Here is a 23908-nt window from a genome sequence, read left to right as displayed (position 1 = left end):
CCTAGTCACACCTGCTGGGCATGCTCACAATGGAAGCAGAGCTCATAAGAGGGCCTCCCAGCTCAGTCAGGGCAGACAGAGCAAGGGAGCAGTTCTGCACTCTTCGCTCTTGCAGAGACGCTGCAAGATCTTCACGCCACTGGGACCAGACCCCTCTGCCAAGCACCCTAAGGCCCCCATGGAGAATGAGAATGGTGGGCCATGATTGAAAAAGAAGAGCCTCCAGATCACTGTCAGTGAGAACCTGCCCCACCCTGTGGGTCCATAAGCCGACACCTGTTGTGAATTTGGAGGGGTAAGATGGCCGTGGCAGTAGGAAGTGATCCAGGAAGCAGGCTTGGTGGCATCTACCCCATGCAACATATCTCACCTGCCAGTTGCAGGGCCCTGGATTACAACCTATTGGACCAGGGAGGGCCCGTGTTCCCCAATCACTGACCCCACAGACTCTCACCACTGGGCGATACGGGCACTGACTCTCACCACTAGACCATACTGCCAGACTCAGACCCAAGCCCCCTGACAGTCCTCCAGGATCGCTATTAGCATTTCAACATTGCCAATGGTAATTCACCAGTCAGGAAATAAAGTTCTTGCTTGTAGCTTTCTGAATAGTCCTGAGTTTTTAAATATGCGATTTTCCCTGTTGGCCACGCAAGGTCGGTGTCATCTGGGTTCTGGTTGCTGCATGTCATGGTAAAGCATAGGATTCTAGCAGCTCTGCTCTTGGGCTGTGTTTTGGAGATGAGTTGTTGTAGTTCTTCTTCATCTTCCAGGTCTTTCTTGCTTATTTTTTGTTTCCTTTTCCTTTCTTTTCCCAGCTAGTCTCCTTCTTGGACCTCAGTTTATATAGTGAAACTTGAGTCCGGGTAAGCTATACCTTAATCAATCATTTTACTAAAGTATTACAAAATAATTCTTTGACCAATCCTAAAATATTGCAAAATAATTCTTTACCCAATCATATCCCAACACCTTAGCTGATTTAAATCTTCCAAAATTAGTTATTTAACTGACAGAAACAATCAAAGAACCAGACAGAAACCAGACAGATAAACAATAGAGAAGTGGCAAACAAGAAAGAAGTAGAGATTTCACAACCACAACTGTTGATAAGTCATTCCTTGCTATCAAACAAAGTTTTCTTTAAACATCTTAACATTTGTTTCTTTATCTGGTGATGGTAGGTACTATTAGGAGGGGCACCTTTTTAACAGCCAGATATTACATTGTTTTAATGTAATTTAGGTGGAATGTGAGGATGTGACTTTCTTCTTCTTGGCTCATGGCTGCTGCTTTTCTAATATGGCTGCAGAAAAAGGCCTCAGACCTTACAGTCCCTTCCTTAATAACACTTTTACCAAAGCCATCATTACTATTACAGGAGTCCAATACTCAGACCTTCTAAGCTTGGGCTTGCCTCCTGGGTATAATTAACAAGAGCCTTATTTGACTTTGTATCACAGCTTCCTGTATTATCCAAACAGTTCTTTTCATCCAGCAAGCCAAAGCTATTATGCTCACTAACAAAGCCAATTGGATTCCAATGATCACCACAATGGGGTGAACCATTATATTTAGAATACCAGTTGCAGAAGGTGACCACCTTAATAGTGTTTCCCACCAAGAGTGATGGCCTGCATCTGCAATAGTTTTCAGTACTTGAGTGATTTCTGTATTATGTTGTACTTCAATACATATTTGTTCTCCTGTCTGTGCAACATATTGTAAATATGAATGTAACATAGGATGGACCAACAATTTTCTTCTCCTGGCCATATTTATTCCTAAGGTTACAGGCATTACATTGTAATACAACTGCGGTTTAAACTTCAATTAGTTTACAGTCCATACAGGTACATAGTTCTCAAAATCACAACTTTTAAACTGTGTAATATTGCAAAAACATCTATTAACTAAATAAGTCATAAAATACAATTCATTATCATCTACTATTACCATTGGTCAACGACTCCTAACACAAACACATCCCCTTCCTGCATACACAAGAGCTGACTTTTGTTCAGTGAATATATCAAACATACATCTTTGAGTATCTTTGTCTTGAACATCAAAACATCCATTTCTTTCTTGTAAATTTTGATCCTCACACACCTATCCCAAATTTTCATGGGCCACACACTGAAACATGTCAATAGTTTTGTATTGTTGATGTTCTTTATGTGCCCAGGAGTGATGATCAGCGGAATACAAAACCAATTTTTTTGTTAACTAGATTCCCATAGGTACCATTGGATATATATCACTAGTGAGACTGGGGTGTACAGTTACTACATATGCTCGTAGAGTCATTTGATCTTTACCAATTTCCACCATACCATTAATTGTTTCTCCCCTTCTGTAACATTTTCCCACACAACTTTTTTATCTCTAAAGGCAAATTGCCTTGCATGCCTTCCCGGAGGATTTGAATGACCAATTGCTGACTTATTTGCTAAAGACACATTTTCTTGTATTGATCCCATACTCTCTGCTAAAAATAATAAATCCTTTTCACATTGCTGTTGCCGTACTGACAGTATTTTAGAAAATAATTGTTGCCCTACAGGGCCGGCTTTTGGGCAATTCAGCCAATTCCCCAGAATCGGACCCTGCGCCCCTAAGAGGGCCCCGCAACATCCCAAAGGAGCTGCCACCAAAGTCCCGCCACTGTCTTCGGTGGCAGCTCAATCGCTGCCATGGAGGAAGGTGTCTAAAGCCGGCCCTGTTGCTCCATTCCTAATTTTGACAAGGATGCGCTGATGAGTTTTCCCAATTCTTGTATCTCACCTGTAACATAACTTGGTTTGTTTGCCCATACCTCTATATTTGTAGCATCCAGTATCCCAACTCCTAATCCTGTTCCACCCAAAACAGTTTCCAATACTCCTCTTGGGGTCCCTTTCCTTATGGATTTTTCTATATACCATAATTTTAACCATTCTGCCCACCCCTTATGGAGAGATTGTACATATGGGGCCCATTGAGGTACGACCTTGGACACATTTAACCTGGTGAGGTTCAGTTCAATTTGCTTTAGACATCATATTGGTGATATAATAACTTGTTCCCTATGATCCAATTTACCACATGTGGTCCATTTAATATAAGTCTTCTTGATTTTTGCATATCAGGTTCAGTGGTAATTCTTTCAAAATTTAATTTTATCCAGATGTTTTTCAATATATATTCACCTAGTGGGGCAGGGATATTATGAAAATTAATTAGTGTGATGGGGCAAGGCCAGATGGCTGTAATAAAGTAGTGGGAGACAGATATATTAGTCACAGGCTAAACAAATTCTGTTACCAGGATAAGCAAATGGCAGCTGCTCCAGGTCAATTAAGACACCTGGGACCAATTAAGATCTTTCCAGAAGGCAGGAAAGACAGCTAGGTTGATTGGGACACTGAAGCCAATCTGAGGCTGGCTGAAACTAGTTAAAAGCCTTCCACCCACTAATCCCGCTAAATGCGCCATAGGGCTAGCAGAGGCTAGGTACCTGTGATATATTGTAGGCAGGGGCATAGTGAAGCCCCAAATGAATAAGCTAGAGGCGATTCTAAACTGGCCCCGACCGACCCGAAAGAAGCAGGTCCGCGCGTTCCTAGGCGTGGTAGGCTACTACCGACATATTATTCCCCACTTGGCCACTAGAGCAAGTCCCCTAACAGACCTGGTGAAGGCCAGAGGTCCAGACATGGTGAAGTGGACCTACGCAGCAGACTGGGCGTTCACAGGCCTTTGGACGGCCCTCTGTAATGACCCCGTACTCATAGCCCCGGACTTTAACAAGGAATTTATTTTACAAACATACGCTTCTGAGGTGGGGTTGGGGGCGGTTCTGTCACAAATGGTGGGAGAAGAGGAACACCCGATCCTCTATCTAAGCAGAAAGCTGCTCCCAAGAGAACAGAAGTATGCAGTAGTTGAGAGACAATGCCTTGCTGTCAAATGAGCCGTGGAGACACTGCGTTATTACCTCTTAGGCCGGCAATTTACTCTTGTGACGGATCATGCACCCCTCCAGAGGATGCAGTGGAATAAGGAAAAGAATGCAAGGCTCACCAGGTGGTTCTTATCCCTCCAAGCATTCCAGTTCCGCATACGGCACAGGGCTGGATGCCACCACGGCGACACTGATGGTCTGTCATTAGCACACTGCCTGGCATCCCAAGTTGCCCAACTCTATGGTGTTGAACGGGGAGGGGGATATGTGATGGGGCAAGGCCAGATGGCTATAGTAAAGTAGTGGGAGACAGATATATTAGCCACAGGCTAAAAAAATCCCTGTTACCAGGATAAGCAAATGGCAGCTGCTCCAGGTCAATTAAGACACCTGGGGCCAATTAAGATCTTTCCAGAAGGCAGGGAAGACAGCTAGGTTGATTGGGACACAATGAGGGGCTGGCTGAAACTAGTTAAAAGCCTTCCAGTTAGTTAGGGGGGTATGCCTGTCAGGAGCTGTAGGAGGAAGCTGCGCTGTTGGAGAGACTGAGCAGTACAAACAAGTGTTTTACAAGTGGAGAACCAGTGTTGAGAAGTCCAATTCAGTCAGGGTGGATGTGGTCCACTCCCAATAACCAACGAGGAGGTGTCAATACCAAGAGAGGGAAAATTGCTTCTGTAGTGAATCAGTCATTCCCAGTCCCTATTCAAGCCCAAATTAATGGTGATAAGTTTGCAAATTAATTGTAGCTCTGCAGTTTCTCTTTGAAGTCTGTTTTTGAAGTTTTTTTGTTGAAGGATGGCTACTTTTAAATCTGTTATTAAATGTCCAGGGAGATTGAAGTGTAGGTTCGTTTCGTTTGTCTTGAGGATTGGGGGTGGCCCATAATGTGGAACCTTTGCTTAATGCCTAATATTTTACACAGTTCCTGCACAGTTACCCCAATGAAGTGAAGCCTTTGGTCTGAATTGACTTCCTTGGGCAGCCCCCACTGGCTAAACCAGGGGTGGCCAACTTATGGCTCCGGAGCTACATGTGGCTCTTCAGAAGTTAATATGCAGCTCCTTGTATAGGTACCGACTCTGGGGCTGGAGCTACAGGCACCAACTTTCTAATGTGCTAGGGGGCGCTCACTGCTCAACCCCTCATTCTGCTGTAGGCCCTGTCCCCACTCCACCCCTTCCTGCCCCCTCCCCTGAGCCTGCTATGCCCTCGCTCCTCCCTCTCCCCCTCCCTCTCCCGCTCCAAGCCTTCTGCATGCCATGAAACTGCTGATCGGGAGGTGCAGGGAGGGAGGGGGAGGCACTGATTGGCGGGGCTGCTGGTGGGCGGGAGGTGCTGGGAGCGGGGGGGTGGGGAGCTGATGGGGGACTGCTGATGTATTACTGTGGCTCTTTGACAATGTACATTGGTAAATTCTGGCTCCTTCTCAGGCTCAGGTTGGCCACCCCTGGGCTAAACACTACATTAAACAATTGCTGGGCTGTAGTTAAAGCTGGGTTAGTCTTTGTTGGGATGGCTTCTATCCATTTTGTAAAGGGATCTACTAAACAATACTTTTGTTCCTTGGGGTAACCAGGAGAGGTCCAATATACTCTATCTGTAACTGGGCTCACAGACCCTCAATCTTTTGGTGAGCAATGGGACCCTTTTGTACCTGTGGGTCTGCATTGACCATAGCACATTACAAACAATTATTACACCACCACTTTACATCTTCCTTTAGGTCGAGCCACCATCCTGCATCTTTGACCCTTTCCAGAGTTTTGTCCACCCCAAAATGCCCTTGCTCATGCACATATTGAATCAATTCAGTCCTGACGTACTTAGGCATTAACCACCTTTTAGGCTGTTCCCCAAGGTCTGAGTCATGTTCAGTGACCCACAGTAACTCTTTGGGATCTTTATGTACATGCTGTCAAGGCTGCTTCCCCACTCTGAACTTTAGGGTACAATTGTGGGGGCCTGCATGGAACTTCTAAGCTTAACTACCAGCTTAGATCTGGTCCGCTGCCACCACTCCCAAATGTGCTAATTCCCTTCCCTGGGTAGCCTTGAGAGACTCTTCACCAATTCCCTAGTGAATACAGATCCAAGCCCCTTGGATCTTAAAACAAGGAAAAATCAATCAGGTTCTTAAAAAGAAGGCTTTTAATTAAAGAAAAAGGTAAAAATCATCTCTGTAAAATCAGGATGGAAACTAACTTTACAGGGTAATCAAACTTAAAGAGCCCAGAGGAATCCCTTAGGTTCAAAGTTACAGCAAACAGAGATAAACACTCTAGCAAAAAGGTACATTTACAAGTTGAGAAAACAAAGATAAAAACTAACACGCCTTGCCTGGCTGTTTACTTACAAGTGGGAAATATGAGAGACTTGTTCAGAAAGATTTGGAGAACCTGGATTGATGTCTGGTCCCTCACAGTCCCAAGAGCGAACAACCCCCAAAACAAAGAGCACAAACAAAAGCCTTCCCCCCACAAGATTTGAAAGTATCTTGTCCCCTTATTGGTCCTTTGGGTCAGGTGTCAGCCAGGTTACCTGAGCTTCTTAACCCTTTACAGGTAAAAGGATTTTGGAGTTTCTGGCCAGGAGGGATTTTATAGTACTGTACACAGGAGGGCTGTTACCCTTCCCTTTATAGTTATGACACATGCCATTTTCCTCTGATTGTTTATTGCTTCAATAATTGTTCAGTTTCTTCGTCCCCTTCCTGTACAGCTTGCAGATCCAATGTCTCTAGACTTGTCACCTGTTTTCATACTCTGGTTGCTACACTGATTATCTCCTCTTCCTCGCTTTGTATTAACAGGGCCCCTTGTTTGGCTAAAACATCTGCCCTGTTATTCCAAAATCTTTCCTCACTCCCTGGTTTCTGATGTGCTTTCACATGTGTTACATAAGTGTCTCCCTTTATTAAAACTGCCACTTGCTCCTAGCTTCATAAGCTACTGGCTTTCTATCTCCTGTGCACATATGTCTAGCTGCTCAAACGGATAGCCACACCACTACTGCTCTGCACACCCAGTCTGAATCGGTAAATATTGCCAGGGTGGCTGCCTGATCCTCCACCTGTAACACCTTTAGTACCACCACCACTTCTGCGGCTTGTGCTGAGTGTGGCTTTACTGGTCCCTTCAGTTTCTGGTTTGTATTTACATTTACGACTCCAAATCCTGCTTTAGCTCTCCCAGCATTATAATAGCTAGACCCATCCACGAACCAGATTTGTGCATTTTTCTCCTGAGCTTTCTGTAGGGTGAATCATGATTTCACTGGCCACTTCACCTTTTTATACTCTGGAATGGGACACTCATGCTCCTGCCCTTGCATTATAAGGCATTATACAGGGGATAGTACCTTTCCTTTTCTACAGTTATCCCTAGATTTACAAGGGTCAGAGTCCATTGTGCCAACCTAGGATTAGATACCTGCCCCTCCTGAGCTTTTCACGATATTATGTATTACAGTGGGGACTGTACTTTGGGTCCTCCAATTATATATTCCCAATGCTGCAAGGCCCATGCTAAGGTCAAGCACTCTTTGTTACAGGGTGTAAAATTTTGCTCCATGTAATTCTGTGTTTTTGACCCATAGGCCACGAGTTGTGATTTCCCTGTGGTTTGCTTCTGTAATTGTACTGCTCCCAGCGCTACATCAGTAGTAGGCAGTTGCAGGATGAATGGTTCTCCCACCTTTGGATATGCTAGGGTGGGGGCCTGGGCCAAATCCTGTTTCAGGGTCTGTAATACCTTTGCTTGATCAGGCCCCACTCCCATTGTCACCCTTTCTTTAGGAGAAAATACAGTGGGCGACTCTTGTCAGCATACATTTCAATAAAATCTCTCAAAGTTCACTGTTCCCAAAATGGCTCTTAAGGATGCCACATCAGTGGGGGTGGGAAATTTTCCAATCAGTTCCACCTGTTGTACACCTGGGGTTCATTCTTCCTTTCCCAATAATGTCCCCTAAATATTTTACCTCTTGCTGTACCAATTGGGCCTTCACTTTGCTAGCCTTGAATCCGGTATCTTGGATGATTTGTAACACATTCTCAGTGATCCTACCAACTTCCTCTCTATTGTTCCCTTAAACCAATATATCATCAATAGAGGAAATTACCCTCTTTGGTCTTCAGGTGTCATTTTTTCTGACATCTTAACCACGTGGGAGTGACAAATTGTGGGTGCATTATGAAAGCCCTGGGGGACCCTTGTAAAACACAACTGTTATCCCTGTAAGTGAAACCAAATTTGTACCAAGACTCAGTGGGTAAGGGAATGGCAAAGCAGGTATTTGCTAAGTCTATAACTGAGAACCATTGTGTTTCTGCTGCCACTGCAGCAACTACTTGTTGATACTTATCCACTACCGTAGCAGTGGCAGGTGTTACTGCATTTAATGCTCTAAAATCCACTGTCAATCTCCAGGTATTCCCATTCCTTTTCAGTACAGGCCAAAGTGATAGATTTTATTCCTTCCTCTGTCTCCTGAGGATACTTGTATTGATCCTGTGGAGGGGAGAGGGGTCAACCCCTCTGATTAAAACCTCAGCATCAATTTTCATACACTACAATTTATTTTCAACCCATACCCCAGAAAACATTTCCAGCCATGAGTCATAGAATCATAGAATCGTAGAATATCAGAGTTGGAAGGGACCTCAAGAGGTCATCTAGTCCAACCCCCTGCTCAAAGCAGGACCAATTCCCAGCTAAATCATCCCAGCCAGGGCTTTGTCAAGCCGGGCCTTAAAAACCTCCAAGGAAGGAGATGCCACAGTCTCCCTAGGTAACGCATTCCAGTGTTTCACCACCCTCCTAGTGAAATAGTTTTTCCTGATATCCAACCTGGACCTCCCCCACTGCAACTTGAGACCATTGCTCCTTGTTCTGTCATCTGCCACCACTGAGAACAGCCGAGCTCCATCCTCTTTGGAACCCCCCTTCAGATAGTTGAAGGCTGCTATCAAATCCCCCCCCCCCATTCTTCTCTTCTGCAGACTAAACAATCCCAGTTCCCTCAGCCTCTCCTCATAAGTCATGTGCTCCAGACCCCTAATCATTTTTGTTACCCTCCGCTGGACTCTTTCCAATTTTTCCACATCCTTCTTGTAGTGTGGGGACCAAAACTGGACACAGTATTCCAGATGAGGCCTCACCAATGTCAAATAAAGGGGAACGATCACGTTCCTCGATCTCCTGGCAATGCCCCTACTTATACAGCCCAAAATGCTGTTAGCCTTCTTGGCAACAAGAGCACACTGTTGACTCATATCCAGCTTCTCGTCCACTGTGACCCCTAGGTCCTTTTCTGCAGAACTGCTTCGTAGCCATTCGGTCCCTAGTCTGTAGCAGTGCATGGGATTCTTCCGTCCTAAGTGCAGGACTCTGCACTTGTCCTTGTTGAACCTCATCAGGTTTTTTTCGGCCCAATCCTCTAATTTGTCTAGGTCCCTCTGTATCCGATCCCTACCCTCTACTGTATCTACCACGCCTCCTAGTTTAGTGTCATCTGCAAACTTGCTGAGAGTGCAGTCCACACCATCCTCTAGATCATTAATAAAGATATTAAACAAAACCGGCCCCAGGACCGATCCTTGGGGCACTCCGCTTGAAACCGGCTGCCAACTAGACATGGAGCCATTGATCACTACCCGTTGAGCCCGATGATCTAGCCAGCTTTCTATCCACCTTACAATCCATTCATCCAGCCCATACTTCTTTAACTTGGCGGCAAGATTACTGTGGGAGACCGTATCAAAAGCTTTGCTAAAGTCAAGGAATAACACATCCACTGCTTTCCCCTCATCCACAGAGCCAGTTATCTCATCATAGAAGGCAATTAGGTTAGTCAGGCACGACTTCCCCTTTGTGAATCCATGCTGACTGTTCCTGATCACTTTCCTCTCCTCTAAACGTTTCATAATTGATTCTTTGAGGACCTGCTCCATGATTTTTCCAGGGACTGAGGTGAGGCTGACTGGCCTGTAGTTCCCCGGATCCTCCTTCTTCCCTTTTTTAAAGATGGGCACTACATTAGCCTTTTTCCAGTCATCTGGGACCTCCCCCGATCGCCATGAGTTTTCAAAAATAATGGCTAATGGCTCTGCAATCTCACCCGCCAACTCCTTTAGCACCCTCGGATGCAGCGCATCCGGCCCCATGGACTTGTGCACATCCAGTGTTTCTAAATAGTCCCGAACCACTTCTTTCTCCACAGAGGGTTGGTCACCTTCTCCCCATGCTGTACTGCCCAGTGCAGCAATCTGGGAGCTAACCTTGTGCGTGAAGACAGAGGCAAAAAAAGCATTGAGTACATTAGCTTTTTCCACATCCTCGGTCACTAGGTTGCCTCCCTCTTTCAGTAAGGGGCCCACACTTTCCTTGATTTTCTTCTTGTTGCTAACATACCTGAAGAAACCCTTCTTGTTACTCTTAACATCTCTTGCTAACTGCAACTCCAAGTGTGATTTGGACTTCCTGATTTCACTCCTGCACGCCTGAGCAATATTTTTATACTCCTCCCTGGTCATTTGTCCAATCTTCCACTTCTTGTAAGCTTCTTTTTTGCGTTTAAGATCAGCAAGGATTTCACTGTTTAGCCAAGCTGGTGGCCTGCCATATTTACTATTCTTTCTACACATCGGGATGGTTTGTTCCTGCAACCTCAATAAGGATTCTTTAAAATACAGCCAGCTCTCCTGGACCCCTTTGCCCTTCATGTTATTCTCCCAGGGGATCCTGCCCATCTGTTCCCTGAGGGAGTCAAAGTCTGCTTTTCTGAAGTCCAGGGTCCGTATTCTCCTGCTCTCCTTTCTTCCTTGTGTCAGGATCCTGAACTCGACCATCTCATGGTCACTGCCTCCCAGGTTCCCATCCACTTTTGCTTCCCCTACTAGTTCTTCCCTGTTTGTGAGTATCAGGTCAAGAAAAACTTTGCCCCTAGTTGGTTCCTCCAGCACTTGCACCAGGAAATTGTCCCCTACACTTTCCAAAAATTTCCTGGATTGCCTGTGCACCGCTGTATTGCTCTCCCAGCAGATATCAGGGTGATTAAAGTCTCCCATGAGAACCAGGGCCTGCGATCTAGCAACTTCTGCTAGTTGCCAGAAGAAAGCCTCGTCCACCTCATCCCCCTGGTCTGGTGGTCTATAGCAGACTCCAACCACAACATCACCCCTGTTGCTCACACTTCTCAACTTTATCCAGAGACTCTGAGGTTTTTCTGCAGTTTCATACCGGAGCTCTGAGCAGTCATACTGCTCTCTTACATACAACGCAACTCCCCCACCTTTTCTGCCCTGCCTGTCCTTCCTGAACAGTTTATATCCATCCATGACAGTACTCCAGTCATGTGAGTTATCCCACCAAGTCTCTGTTATTCCAATCACATCATAGTTCCCTGACTGTGCCAGGACTTCCAGTTCTCCCTGCTTGTTTCCCAGGCTTCTTGCATTTGTGTATATTTTGTTTCATTAGTTGTCCCCCGTATTTATTTGGTATCACAGACCTGTGGATCCTCCCCTTAGGCTGGGGGGAGGTCCTTTCGCAGTGGCCGGGCTTCGCCCACCCACTTCCTGGATACCACCAGGATCACTCTCCTGTAGTCATCTGGCCTGACCCTGTCACACATCCCTTTTTCAAGCGATCCTTTGGTTTTAGATAGTCTCACATGGTCGCTTTTTCTAAAAGGTGCAAGAACCAGTTTTATTTTAAAATCGTCTTTGTAAACTGTTTTCCATACCTTCAGAGAATTTGAAGGGTTAACATCAGCGGGTCTGGTATGTATAGTTCTGTAAAAGCTCTGGTTGTAACTCTTTATAACGTCAGGTAACACGTTGATGTAGGTGTTATGGGCTGTAAAATATCTCCACATCCTAATTTTTAAAATTCTGTTAAATCGCTCCACAACCCTTGCTTTGACTTCATTATTGGTAACAAAATAGTGAATGCCATACTGCTTTAACGATGTGCTTAAAGGTTTGTTTAAACTTTCTTTCCCCTGATCGCTTTCTAATTTTTGAGGCACGCAACCTTCACTGAAAATTGCTTTACAGGCCTTGGATACCTCACCACTTATGTCATAAATATAAAGGGTAATATAAAGAGTAGCATAAAATCGCTCCCTGGCAGCTGTAGAATCATAGAATATCAGGGTTGGAAGGGACCTCAGGAGATCATCTAGTCTAACCCCCTGCTCAAAGCAAGACCAATCCCAAGACAGATTTTTTACCCCAGATCCCTAAATGGCCCCCTCAAAGATTGAGCTCACAACCCTGGGTTTAGTAGGCCAATGCTCAGACCACTGAGCTACTGAATCACTGTACCTGTAAGGGGTTAAGAAGCTCAAATAACCTGGTTGGCACCTGACCAGAAGGACCAATAAGGAAAGAAGATACTTTCAAATCTGTGGGCGGGGAGGGGAGGTTTTGTTTGGGCTCTCTTTATTTGTTCCCTCTCTGGACGGAGAGAGAGACCAAGCAGGTACAACATCCCCTGAAAACATACCTGAAATGATTAATCTAAGATTACAAAAATTGTAAGTAAGGCAAGGAAATGCATTAGGTTATCTTTTGTTTTAGCTTGTGAATTTTCCCTATGCTAAGAGGTAGTTTTATTCCTGTTTTTATAACTGTGAAGCTGAGTCCAGAGGGGAGTCCTCTGTGTTTTAAATCTTTTTATGACCCTGTAAAGTTACCTTCCATCCTGATTTTGCAGGTTTGATTCTTTTACTTTTTTCTTTATAATAAAGTTCTTATTTTAAGAACCTGATTAATTTTAGTGTCCTAAAGATAAAGCGTCTGGTCTGTACTTACATTAAAGGCAATTTGTTGGTATATTATTCTCAAGCCTCCCCAGGAAAAGAGGTGAAGGGGCTTGGGGGGATATTTTGGGGGAATAGGGATTCCAAGTGACCCGTCCCTGAATTTTTGTTTAAATCACTTGGTGGTGGCAGCAAAACCATCCAAGGACAAGGAAAGGAATTTTTGCCTTGGGGAAGTTTTTAACCTAAGCTGGTAGAAATAAACTTAGGGGGTCTTTCATGCGGGTCCCCACATGAGTTCAGAGTGGGGAGGGAACCCTGACAACTTGTCTTGTCTTTTAGGCCTAAGGCCCAGGCACATTTGGATAGAATGTCTATCACTGTTAAGATGTACTTAAAACCGCTGTTGTGTTTGGAGAACCGGTGCATATCCACCAAATCTGCCAGCCATTGCGCATCCACATCTGGAACAATGGTCTTGTTTCTTTTAAAACATATTCGAGCTGGTTTGCGTAAAGTGTAAGCATCCTGGTCTGAAAGCAAAGCTGTTACCTGTCTTCTATTTAAAGTTTTACTATGCTTTTCGGCCACTTGAAAAGGAGGGTTCACCCCTCGAAGCTCCCAACTTCCCCAGGGGTGTAATATATTTTCTTGACCAGAGCCGTCTGAGTAGACATGACTGTTTCTTGTACCATATTTTACTAACATGAGTATAGAGGGGACACATTCATATTGACAAATTTAAACAAGTTTTATTAATCGCCTGGTTTAACATGACCTTTTATAGCCACCTGTGAAAATCGATGCCATGAGCCCTACCATTAGGGAGTCTGAGCTGGTTCATTCTTCTATTTTGTCCTTTTCCAGATTTTCCTTCTGAGATCTGTGTCTCAGACATGAGCAAAAACAGCTGATTCATGATATATTTACTCCCACAGGGCTACCCATGTGTAAGTTCTCAAAGGCCTCTAAAAAGGCATCATCGAGCTGTCAAGAGATTTTCAGAAAAAAAACAATGTAAACCCCCCACTGCTTGTTTTTAGATTTATGCAATCCTGGGTTGGTGCCTAACCCCATTACACCCTATTCTCGACCGTCACTTCTTAATCATTCATCTACCTGAGCAACATCTTTTCTGTTCACTTTGTCCACAAGTGATTCCCACAAGCCACAGTCGCCTTCCTCCATAGGGATGGACAATGAGAGGCCATCACGCTCATCGGTCTGCTTCACAAGTGGTTGTGTTTTGGAGTCGGGTTCCAGCGTATCCATCAACGGCTCAGCCAAAGGGCTTCCCCTGGCTGCTCCCTCCTCCTCCTTGGAACTGTCGCTGATGTAGTGCTTTCTCCGCGGGTGGTCCAAGGCCCTTGGAGCTAAAACAAAGTCCGAAGTTCTCATGGGGGTGGTGAAGGAGTCCATGTTTCCTCTCAGCCTTTCCACGATTTCTAAAACACATGTTCTTGGAATGAAATGGCATCTTCTGTGTGGTGCTGGGACTTCCCGGGGTGGTGCAGCACTCTGATTGGTAGAGGGTGGTAGAGGGATCTCTTAGAGGGGTCATATGACCCTCTTCTAGGTGGGTCACCCCCGCCCTGGAACTCCCCCTGATTGGTCAAATCTCCTCTCGGGGCAGTTTTATGGAGGGCATAACCCACCCTGATTGGTAGAGGGCGGTGGGAGGAGTTCTTAGAGGGGTAATATGACACCCTTTGCTTCCGGTCAGGTGTCCATCTCAACTCCAGAAGTAATACCCCAGGAGCAGGGCCTGGGGGTCAGGGGCGGTGCCTGAGGGGGTCAGGGGGCGGGGCATACATTCGATTGATGGTAGGCCCCTTGTACGACTGCTATACATAGGTGTGTGGCTATAAAGGACCCAGGAGGGCAAGAGGAAGAAGAGGAAATATTGCTCAGGCATGCAGGAGTGAAATCAGGAAGGCCAAATCACACTTGGAGTTGCAGTTAGCAAGAGATGTTAAGAGTAACAAGAAGGGTTTCTTCAGGTATGTTAGCAACAAGAAGAAAATCAAGTAAAGTGTGGGCCCCTTACTGAATGAGGGAGGCAACCTAGTGACCGAGGATATGGAAAAAGCTAATGTACTCAATGCTTTTTTTGCCTCTGTCTTCACGCACAAGGTCAGCTCCCAGATTGCTGCACTGGGCAGTACAGCATGGGGAGAAGGTGACCAACCCTCTGTGGAGAAAGAAGTGGTTCGGGACTATTTAGAAAAACTGGACGTACACAAGTCCATGGGGCCGGATGCGCTGCATCCGAGGGTGCTAAAGGAGTTGGCGGGTGAGATTGCAGAGTCATTAGCCATTATTTTTGAAAACTCATGGCGATCGGGAGAGGTCTCAGATGACTGGAAAAAGGCTAATGTAGTGCCCATCTTTAAAAAAGGGAAGAAGGAGGATCCGGGGAACTACAGGCCAGTCAGCCTCACCTCAGTCCCTGGAAAAATCATGGAGCAGGTCCTCAAGGAATCAATTATGAAACATTTAGAGGAGAGGAAAGTGATCAGGAACAGTCAGCATGGATTCTTAAAGGGGAAGTCGTGCCTGACTAACCTAATTGCCTTCTATGATGAGATAACTGGCTCTGTGGATGAGGGGAAAGCAGTGGATGTGTTATTCCTTGACTTTAGCAAAGCTTTTGATACGGTCTCCCACAGTATTCTTGCCGCCAAGTTAAAGAAGTATGGGCTGGATGAAGAGACTATAAGGTGGAGAGAAAACTGGCTAGATCATCAGGCTCAATGGGTAGGGATCAATGGCTCCATGTCTAGTTGGCAGCCGATACCAAGCAGAGTGCCCCAACGGTTGGTCCTGGGGCCGGTTTTGTTCAATATCTTCATTAATGATCTGGAGGATGGCATGGACTGCACCCTCAGCAAGTTTGCAGATGACACTAAACTGGGAAGAGTGGTAGATACGCTGGATGGTAGGGATAGGATACAGAGGATCCTAGACAAATTAAAGGATTGGGCCAAAAGAAATCTGATGAGGTTCAACAAGGACAAGTGCAGAGTCCTGCACTTAGGACGGAAGAATCGCATGCACTGCTACAGACTAGGGACCAAATGACTAGGCAGCAGTTGTGCAGAAAAGGACCTAGGGGTTACAGTGGACGAGAAGCTGGATATGAGTCGACAGTGTGCCCTCTTTGCCAAGAAGGCTAATGGCATTTTGGGCTGTGTAAGTAGGGGCATTGCCAGCAGGCCGAGGGACATGATCATTCCCCTCTATTCAACATTGGTGAGACCTCATCTGGAGTACTGTGTCCAGTACAAGAAGGATGTGGAAAAATTGGAAAGAGTCCAGCGGAGAGCAACAAAAATGATTGGGGGCTGGGGCACATGACTTATGAGGAGAGGCTGAAGGAACTAGGATTGTTTAGTCTGCAGAAGAGAAGAATGAGGGGGGATTTGATAGCTGCTTTCAACTACCTGAAAGGGGGTTCCAAAGAGGATGGATCTAGACTGTTCTCAGTGGTACCAGATGACAGAACAAGGAGTAATGGTCTCAAGTTGCAGTTGGGGAGGTTTAGGTTGGAAATTAGGAAAAACTTTTTCACTAGGAGGGTGGTGAAGCACTGGAATGGGTTACCTAGGGAGGTGGTGGAATCTCCTTCCTTAGAGGTTTTTAAGGTCAGGCTTGACAAAGCTCTGGCTGGAATGATTTAGTTGGGGATTGGTCCTGCTTTGAGCAGGGGATTGGACTAGATGACCTCCTGAGGTCTCTTCCAACCCTGATATTCTATGATTCTATGATTTTGCTTTGGCAAGGTGATCATCAAGCTGCATCTGCATCCCTGGAGAGAGCGAGGCACTGTGGTGATCCTAAAAAATTACAGTGACTCCACCATCTACAGGAATTATTACAATGCCCTTCCTGGATATCATGGGGGACCCCGTAATGTACGGGGCTGGTGTGGGCGGAATATTCCGTAGCTTCTTTTGAAAAGCTGTACCACTTTTGAGGAGGGGGCTAGAGATTATTAAATCCCACGTAAAAACCGCCACTCAAAACATAGCTAGTGCTGTTCTGGAGAAGGTCGGGAATCCAGCTTCACAGGAGGCATCGGGGCTGATGTACATTAAAAGGAGGAAGAGAAAGAGAAATGTGTCATACCCATGACGCTCAGGTCCCCCAAAACCCTTTAAAAGAAGGGCTTTGTTGCTCAGGGCTGGCCATAAGTGAAAGTCCAGGAGGAAGGTTGGGTGAAAGAGGAGACGCTCTTTGCCTAGTAAAGAGAGATATTTAAATCAACATGGCTTTTGTTCACTGCGGGTCTGAAAAGTGCAACAAATCCGAACTAGACTTGTTCCAAGTAGCCCCTACGCAGACCAGCATCGAGAAAAGCATTTATATTGAGGTGCTGCCTATATCAGCTGTTACAGAGGCTGCCCCCATCTACTTTTTTATAGTGGGGAATGGCACATTATATGGATTTAAACAACATGCTGTTGCAAGATTGTAAAAGGAGACAGAACTGAACTCGCCGAGGATGCCGAGGTGGGCGTGGTGAATTACCCTGTGGCCTCTATTTTCAGTCAGTTGGATGTCATGCTGGGAGTCCGCCTCAGAAGCCAAACTAACAACTGTTACCCTTACAGGGACTTTATAGAATCGGTGCTCAATTACAGCGACGACACCCTCGGCATGCAATTTTTCGCTGGCCTGTTTTACAAAGACACTGCCGGACAAGATGAAGAAACAGAGTTCAATGACGGGAATCTAGAGTTTGTGAGGTGGGCAAAGCTGACGACCCTGAGCAGGACAATAGAGCTGTTGGGCTTGATTTTTCAAAAACAATAGAGCTTGTTTTTTCAAGAAAAACTTTTGTTGAACGGAGTGGATGTGAAAATTAATCTGACGTGCAGTAAAGACGCCTTCTGTTTAATGGGCAGTGCAGCTGAAGGCTTTAAATTGCACATTCTATCAGCATCCCTTTTTGTGAAGAAAGTACGGGTGGCCCCAGGTGTCCATCTGGGGCACGTAGAGGCCCTGCTTACCGCTTATGCTAAATACTCCATGGACCGTGTGGGAATGAAAGTATTTAGCATCCCAGCGGGCAGCAGGGTCAGTAACCAGGAGAACCTGTTCTTGGGACAGTTACCCAAAATGCTTGTCCTAGGGTTTGTGGATAATGATGTCTTTAGCAGAAGTTACACTAAAAACCCCTTTCATTTTAAACATTATGATATTAATTTTGTGGTCTTGTATGTGGATGGTGAACAGATACCAACCAAGCCTCTGCAACCAGACTTCAAGGCCGGATGCTGTGTGAGAGAATACATGAATCTGATACAGATGGCTGGTAAACACATGAAAGAGCATTCTCTGTTAATCAACCGTGAGGGGTTTGCACAGGATTACACCTTGTTTGCCTTTGACCTGTCTCCCGACCAGGAATGTGCCAATCACTATTCCCTGATTAAAACCGGGAACCTGAGAGCAGAAATACATTTGAGAAGGCTTTGACAGCCACTGTCAATATGATCATGTATGGGGTTTTTGACAACATCATAGAGATATAATCAGAGGAGAAACGTTCTGTATGACTACATGTGAATATGGACACCGTGCAGCTCTCCCGTGTCTTATCAACTAACCCTTAACAAAAAAGAATTTCCTAGATGTGATCCCATGTGATTGACTCCCTGGTGGCAAGCTGTCTCAGAGACCTCTAGGTTTGGTGGTCAACACGCATCAGCACAACCAACCGCGTGAATACTGACTCGCCTTGTATCTGGCAGAGCATAACTGTGGAGAGTTTTTTGACTCATACAGGCATCCCCTAAACAGTGTGTTGTTTCCTAGAAGCATTATGAAATTTTTAAACAAAAATGCCACCGACATTGTGTATCACGCTAGACAATTACAAGACTCCCACTCTGTCTATCACTGTGTGTTTTTCTTACATCATCGTAGCAAGTGTTTATCTTTTGACCAGATTTTACAATTGTATTCTAACGACTTACTGCAAAATGACTGGATGGTGATGGATTTTGTAAAAAATATAATATGTAAATTCTCTGGCATGCCTAGCCTTGCTCAAAACATGTTTCAACAAACCCAGATGTATGTCTCTTGCAACGATTTTCATAGCCATGTTACCCAATAAAGCACCCCAGGTGAAAGGTTTAAAGACAATTGATGTTTGGTGGATTTGTGTTCTGTTTTTTTTTTTAAACAATGACCAATTCAGAAAAAGTACACGTAGATATAAATATATTTTTAAGTATAGAAATGTTTTACTTAAAGCAAAACGTTACCAGTTTTTTTTTAAAAAAAATTAGAACATGAAAAACATTACACACTGAGCCATTTGGATCTTTTATCCAATTTTGGTTTTTTGGACAGCAAAAAAGGGGTCACAGTTTCTTGATCCACCCCGGTGTCAGCGGTCGAGGCCTTCAGGCGTTCCAAAAGATCTCTGTTGGCCGCGTTGCCCATAACGGAAGATGGTACGTTTCAGTTCCGCCATGGCATTCATAAACACATCCCGTTCTTTAGGTACATGTCTGTTAGGAACAGAACACATCTGGATGACAGCCCTGACTAAGTTGAGCATGTTAGAACCATTAACCGCAGAGCCTTTATACACAAGAGTCCCTTTATCATTCCACGTGGAGATATTTTTATCCTGGGACAGCTTATTTAGCAACAGTAATGCATTTTTCTTATAACGCTTATTCACGCTATCCAGCACCTCCTGAGCAACAGAGTCTGAGGTCTTTGGTGTTTCTGGGGATTTGGCAGTCATACTCTGTTCCTGTTCCAGTAGAAACAGACTTATTTTCCCTTTATCCGCATCGCTCTACTTCACGTACATTAGGTAACTTTGAAGCACGGCGCTGTAAAGTTTAGCCTTTTTGTATTTGGCTGTCAGTCCTTTAAAGAACAGACTTCATTTCAGCATCCAGTAAGCAAGTTGTGGTCGTTCTGATATTTTCCTCTGCCGGAGGGGAAGCCCTTAATTGCTCCAACTGGCGGCTGGGCACCAGGTACATTTTTTTCTGCATACTCCATTATCGATTAGTCAAAAGCCCAGTTATCAGAGGGATAGCAAAACTTAACAGAGGTCCAATAAACCCCCCAGACTGCTTCACCAGATGCTTCTTTCTTTTAAATGAAACCCTTTTATTACACAAAGTTTTTATAATCGTGCGTCTCTTTTTCAGCACACGCACTTGATTCTGTGTCAAAGCTACATTTCCTTTTACGTGCTATTTCTGAGATGGCCGCTACTAAATCGTCAGAGGCCGAACACAGTATAGCTCTCCTTTGCTGCAGGGACGATTTGCTAAGTAATTTTAAAAAGACCAGGTTTCTCTTCACGCAGCTAGACATGTTTTCGGTCAGCAGCCCTGGCTGTTAAAAAGGGGCATGCATATAATTCATCTCTTTTTATACCCAGCTATTGTTCTTTTCAAAGTATAAACCACCAGCCAGTCTGGAGGGAAAAGACTGGTTCTTAATCTATAAGCTTCTGGTGTGGAAGCATTTAAATCCACCACCAGGTAGCCATAAGGTCTTTTGGTAGCATCCTCAAAAGCTTCTAGAAAGAATTGAGCTTAGCTGGAGTACATTTGCCAAGCAAGCATAGAAATTTGTAATTTATCCCTGGGGGTTTTTAACAGAAACATGTACTTTGTATTTAGGTTAATCGTGCAACTCTTTTTTCCCTGACAAAATAAGTTCTGAACTATACACATAATGCTCAGGTTCCTATGATGCATGTACTTGGTAAAGGCTTTCTCGATTTCATCGCTTTCACAAGCAGGGTTCATCAGATCGTCTACGATAATCATGTTTACATAGGTGTGTGCCCGGGATGTGCCGGGTGTGCCCAGGCACATCCTAATCATGCCTGAGCTCTGTCTGGGAAGGCTGCTCCTTCCCCCTTACCCACTGGAGGCTCGGAGGGGGGAGGAGGAAGAGGAGGAGGCTGCTTAGAACCCCCTGGGGAGATCAGCTGTTGGCAACTGCCAATCAGCTATTTAGCATGCTGCAGCAGCCCTCATTAGCTCTTTGGCTGGCTGCAGCCAATCAGCTGTTTGGCGCAAAGTCCCCGCCTATCAGCTGTTTCCTCTGCCGCTGCTGAAGCTCTGAGACTGCAGGCAGAGGTGAGTCTTTCTGATTTTCAGGGTAGAGGGAGCTGGGCTACGGGGGACCAGTAGCCAGGGCACAGCAGCTTCTGGGCTAGCTGCGGAGGGATGGGGAGATGAGGTGGGCAGCCTCTCAGCAGGGGGCAGGGGGGAGATGGGCAGGCAGCTTCTTGGCTGGCTCCAGGGGGCTGCTGGGGGGAGTATGGGCCGGTAGCTTTCTCAAGGACTGAGCCAGCCAGTCTCAGCCCACCCTGGTGTTTACCCCAGGACCTGTGCTCCCCCTTCAGCCAGGAGAAACTAGCTGCAGACCCCCTTAGTGCTGGGCAGGGGAACAAACCAAAGGACATGGCTCCTTTAAGAAAAGTTCTCCCTTGTGTCTGATGAGTGAAATTGGGCTGGGGCCCGCAGCTTGCCCCCTCCCCCTTCTTTACCTATCCAGAGGGGCATCACTGCATCACACAGGCTCTGGGAGCTCCCAACCCCAACATTTCTCCCATGCCTGGGTATGTCTACACTACGAAATTAGGTCGAATTTATAGAAGCCGGTTTTATAGAAATCGGTTGTATACAGCCGATTGTGTGTGTCCCCACATAAAATGCTCTAAGTGCATTAAGTCGGCGGACCGCATCCACAGTACCGAGGCTAGCGTCGACTTCCAGAGCGTTGCACGGTGGGTAGCTATCCCACAGTTCCCACAGTCTCCGCCGCCCATTGGAATTCTGGGTTGAGAGCCCAATGCCTGAATGATGCAAAACAGTGTTGTGGGGGGTTCTGGGTACATGTTGTCAGGCCCCTCCCCCTCCATCAGAGCAACGGCAGACAATCGATTTGCGCCTTTTTACCTGGGTTACCTGTGCAGACAACATACCACGGCAAGCATGGAGCCCGCTCAGCTCAGCTCAGCTCACCGTCACCATATGTCCTCTGGGTGCCGGCAGACGTGGCACTGCATTGCTACACAGCAGCAGCTAATTGCCTTTTGGCAGTAGATGGTGTATTACGACTGGTATCCGTCGTTGTCATACTGCAGTTTGATCAGATGATGGCTGAAACTCGGTATGTCCCCCAGTCATATTCTGCTGCCTTCCCAATGATTATGGCGGCTATCAGTTGTAGTACACTATTTTCTGCCAAGTACCCAGAAGATGCCGAGGGCTATCAGTCATGCTGCACCATCGGCTGCCAGCTTAAGATGTAAAAAATAGATTTGTTCTGTATTCATTTGCTTCTCCCTCCCTCTGTGAAATCAATGGCCTGCTAAACCCAGGGTTTTGAGTTCAATCTTTGGGGGGGCCATTCTGTGTGACAGTTGTTTGTGTTTCTGATGCACAGCCACCTTTGTTGATTTTAATTCCCTGTATCTGTATGCCATGTAGTCACTCGCCCCTCCCTCCTTCCCTCCCTCCCTCCCTCCGTCAGACAATAGTTTTGCGCCTTTTTTCAGACCAGACGCCATAGCACTGGGATCATGGAGCCCGCTCAGATCACCGTGGCAATTATGAGCACTACGAACACCACGCGCATTGTCCTGGAGTATATGCAGAGCCAGGACATGCCAAAGCAAAACCAGGACCAGCCAATGAGGCGATTACAGCGCAGCAACGAGAGTGATGAGGAAATTGACATGGACATACACCTCTCACAAAGTACAGGCCCCAGCAATGTGCAAATCATGGTGTTACTGGGGCTAGTTCATGCCATGGAACGCGGATTCTGGGCCCGGGAAACAAGCACAGACTGGTGGAACCGCATTGTGTTGCAGGTGTGAGACCATTCCCAGTGGCTGCGAAACTTTCGCATGCGTAAGGCCACTTTCATGGAACTTTGTGACTTGCTTTCCCCTGCCCTGAAGCACCAGAATGCCAGGATGAGAGCAGCCCTCACAGTTGAGAAGCGAGTGGCGATAGCCCTGTGGAAGCTTGCAACGCCAGACAGCTACTGGTCAGTCGGGAATCAATTTGGAGTGGGCAAATCTACTGTGGGAGCTGCTGTGATCCAAGTTGCCAGGGCAATCAAAGACCTGCTGATATCAAGGGTAGTGACTCTGGGAAACGTGCAGGCCATAGTGGATGGCTTTGCTGCAATGGGATTCCCAAACTGTGGTGGGGCAATAGACAGAACCCATATCCCTATCTTGGCACCGGAGCACCAAGCCACCGAGTACATAAACCGCAAGGGGTACTTTTCAATGCTGCTGCAAGCCCTGGTGGATCACAAGGGACATTTCACCAACATCAATGTGGGATGGCCAGGAAAGGTACATGATGCTCGCATCTTCAGGCACTCTGGTTTGTTTCGAAAGCTGGAGGAAGGGACTTTCTTCCCGGACCAGAAAATAACCGTTGGGGATGTTGAAATGCCTATCGTGATCCTTGGGGACCCAGCCTACCCCTTAATGCCATGGCTCATGAAGCCGTACACAGGCAGCCTGGACAGTAGTCAGGACCTGTTCAACTACAGGCTGAGCAAGTGCCGAATGGTGGTGGAATGTGCATTTGGACGTTTAAAAGCACGCTGGCGCAGCTTACTGACTTGCTCAGACCTCAGCAAAAAGAATATCCCCATTGTTATTGCCGCTTGCTGTGCACTCCACAATATCTGTGAGAGTAAGAGGGAGACATTTATGGCGGGGTGGGAGGTTGAGGCAAATCGCCTGGTGGCTGATTACACGCAGCCAGACACCAGGGTGGTTAGAAGAGCACAGCAGGGTGCGGTGCGCATCAGAGAAGCTTTGAAAATGAGTTTTGTGACTGGCCAGGCTACGGTGTGAAACTTCTGTTTGTTTCTCCTTGATCAACCCTCCGCCCCCTACCCCACCCAGTTCACTCTACTTCCCTGTAAACCAACCATCCCACCCTCCCCTCCCCCCTTCGAGCACCACTTGCAGAGGCAATAAAGTCATTGTAACTTCACATTCATGCATTCTTTATTAATTCATCACACAACCAGGGGGATAATTGCCAAGGTAGCCCAGGATGGGTGGGGGAGGAGGGAAGGAAAAGGACACACTGCAGTTTAAAACTTTAACTCTTATTGAAGGCCAGCCTTCTGATGCTCGGGCAATCATCTGGGGTGGAGTGA

The 23908-nt window shown here is 46.1% G+C and overlaps 1 protein-coding gene across 1 annotated transcript in view; it reads right to left on the bottom strand.

Annotated features, from left to right (window-relative positions):
• Positions 1 to 23908, bottom strand: part of LOC128848319 (zinc finger protein 771-like) — a 198964-nt gene that overhangs the window by 124459 nt on the left and 50597 nt on the right. The gene's annotated exons all lie outside the window — the stretch shown is intronic.

The sequence above is a fragment of the Malaclemys terrapin genome, chromosome 13 (genome assembly GCF_027887155.1).
Source record: "Malaclemys terrapin pileata isolate rMalTer1 chromosome 13, rMalTer1.hap1, whole genome shotgun sequence".
In the NCBI taxonomy this organism is placed as follows: Eukaryota; Metazoa; Chordata; order Testudines; family Emydidae; genus Malaclemys; species Malaclemys terrapin.
Note: the sequence above shows the minus strand (reverse complement) of the source record. Positions and strands in the feature narration are given on the sequence as shown.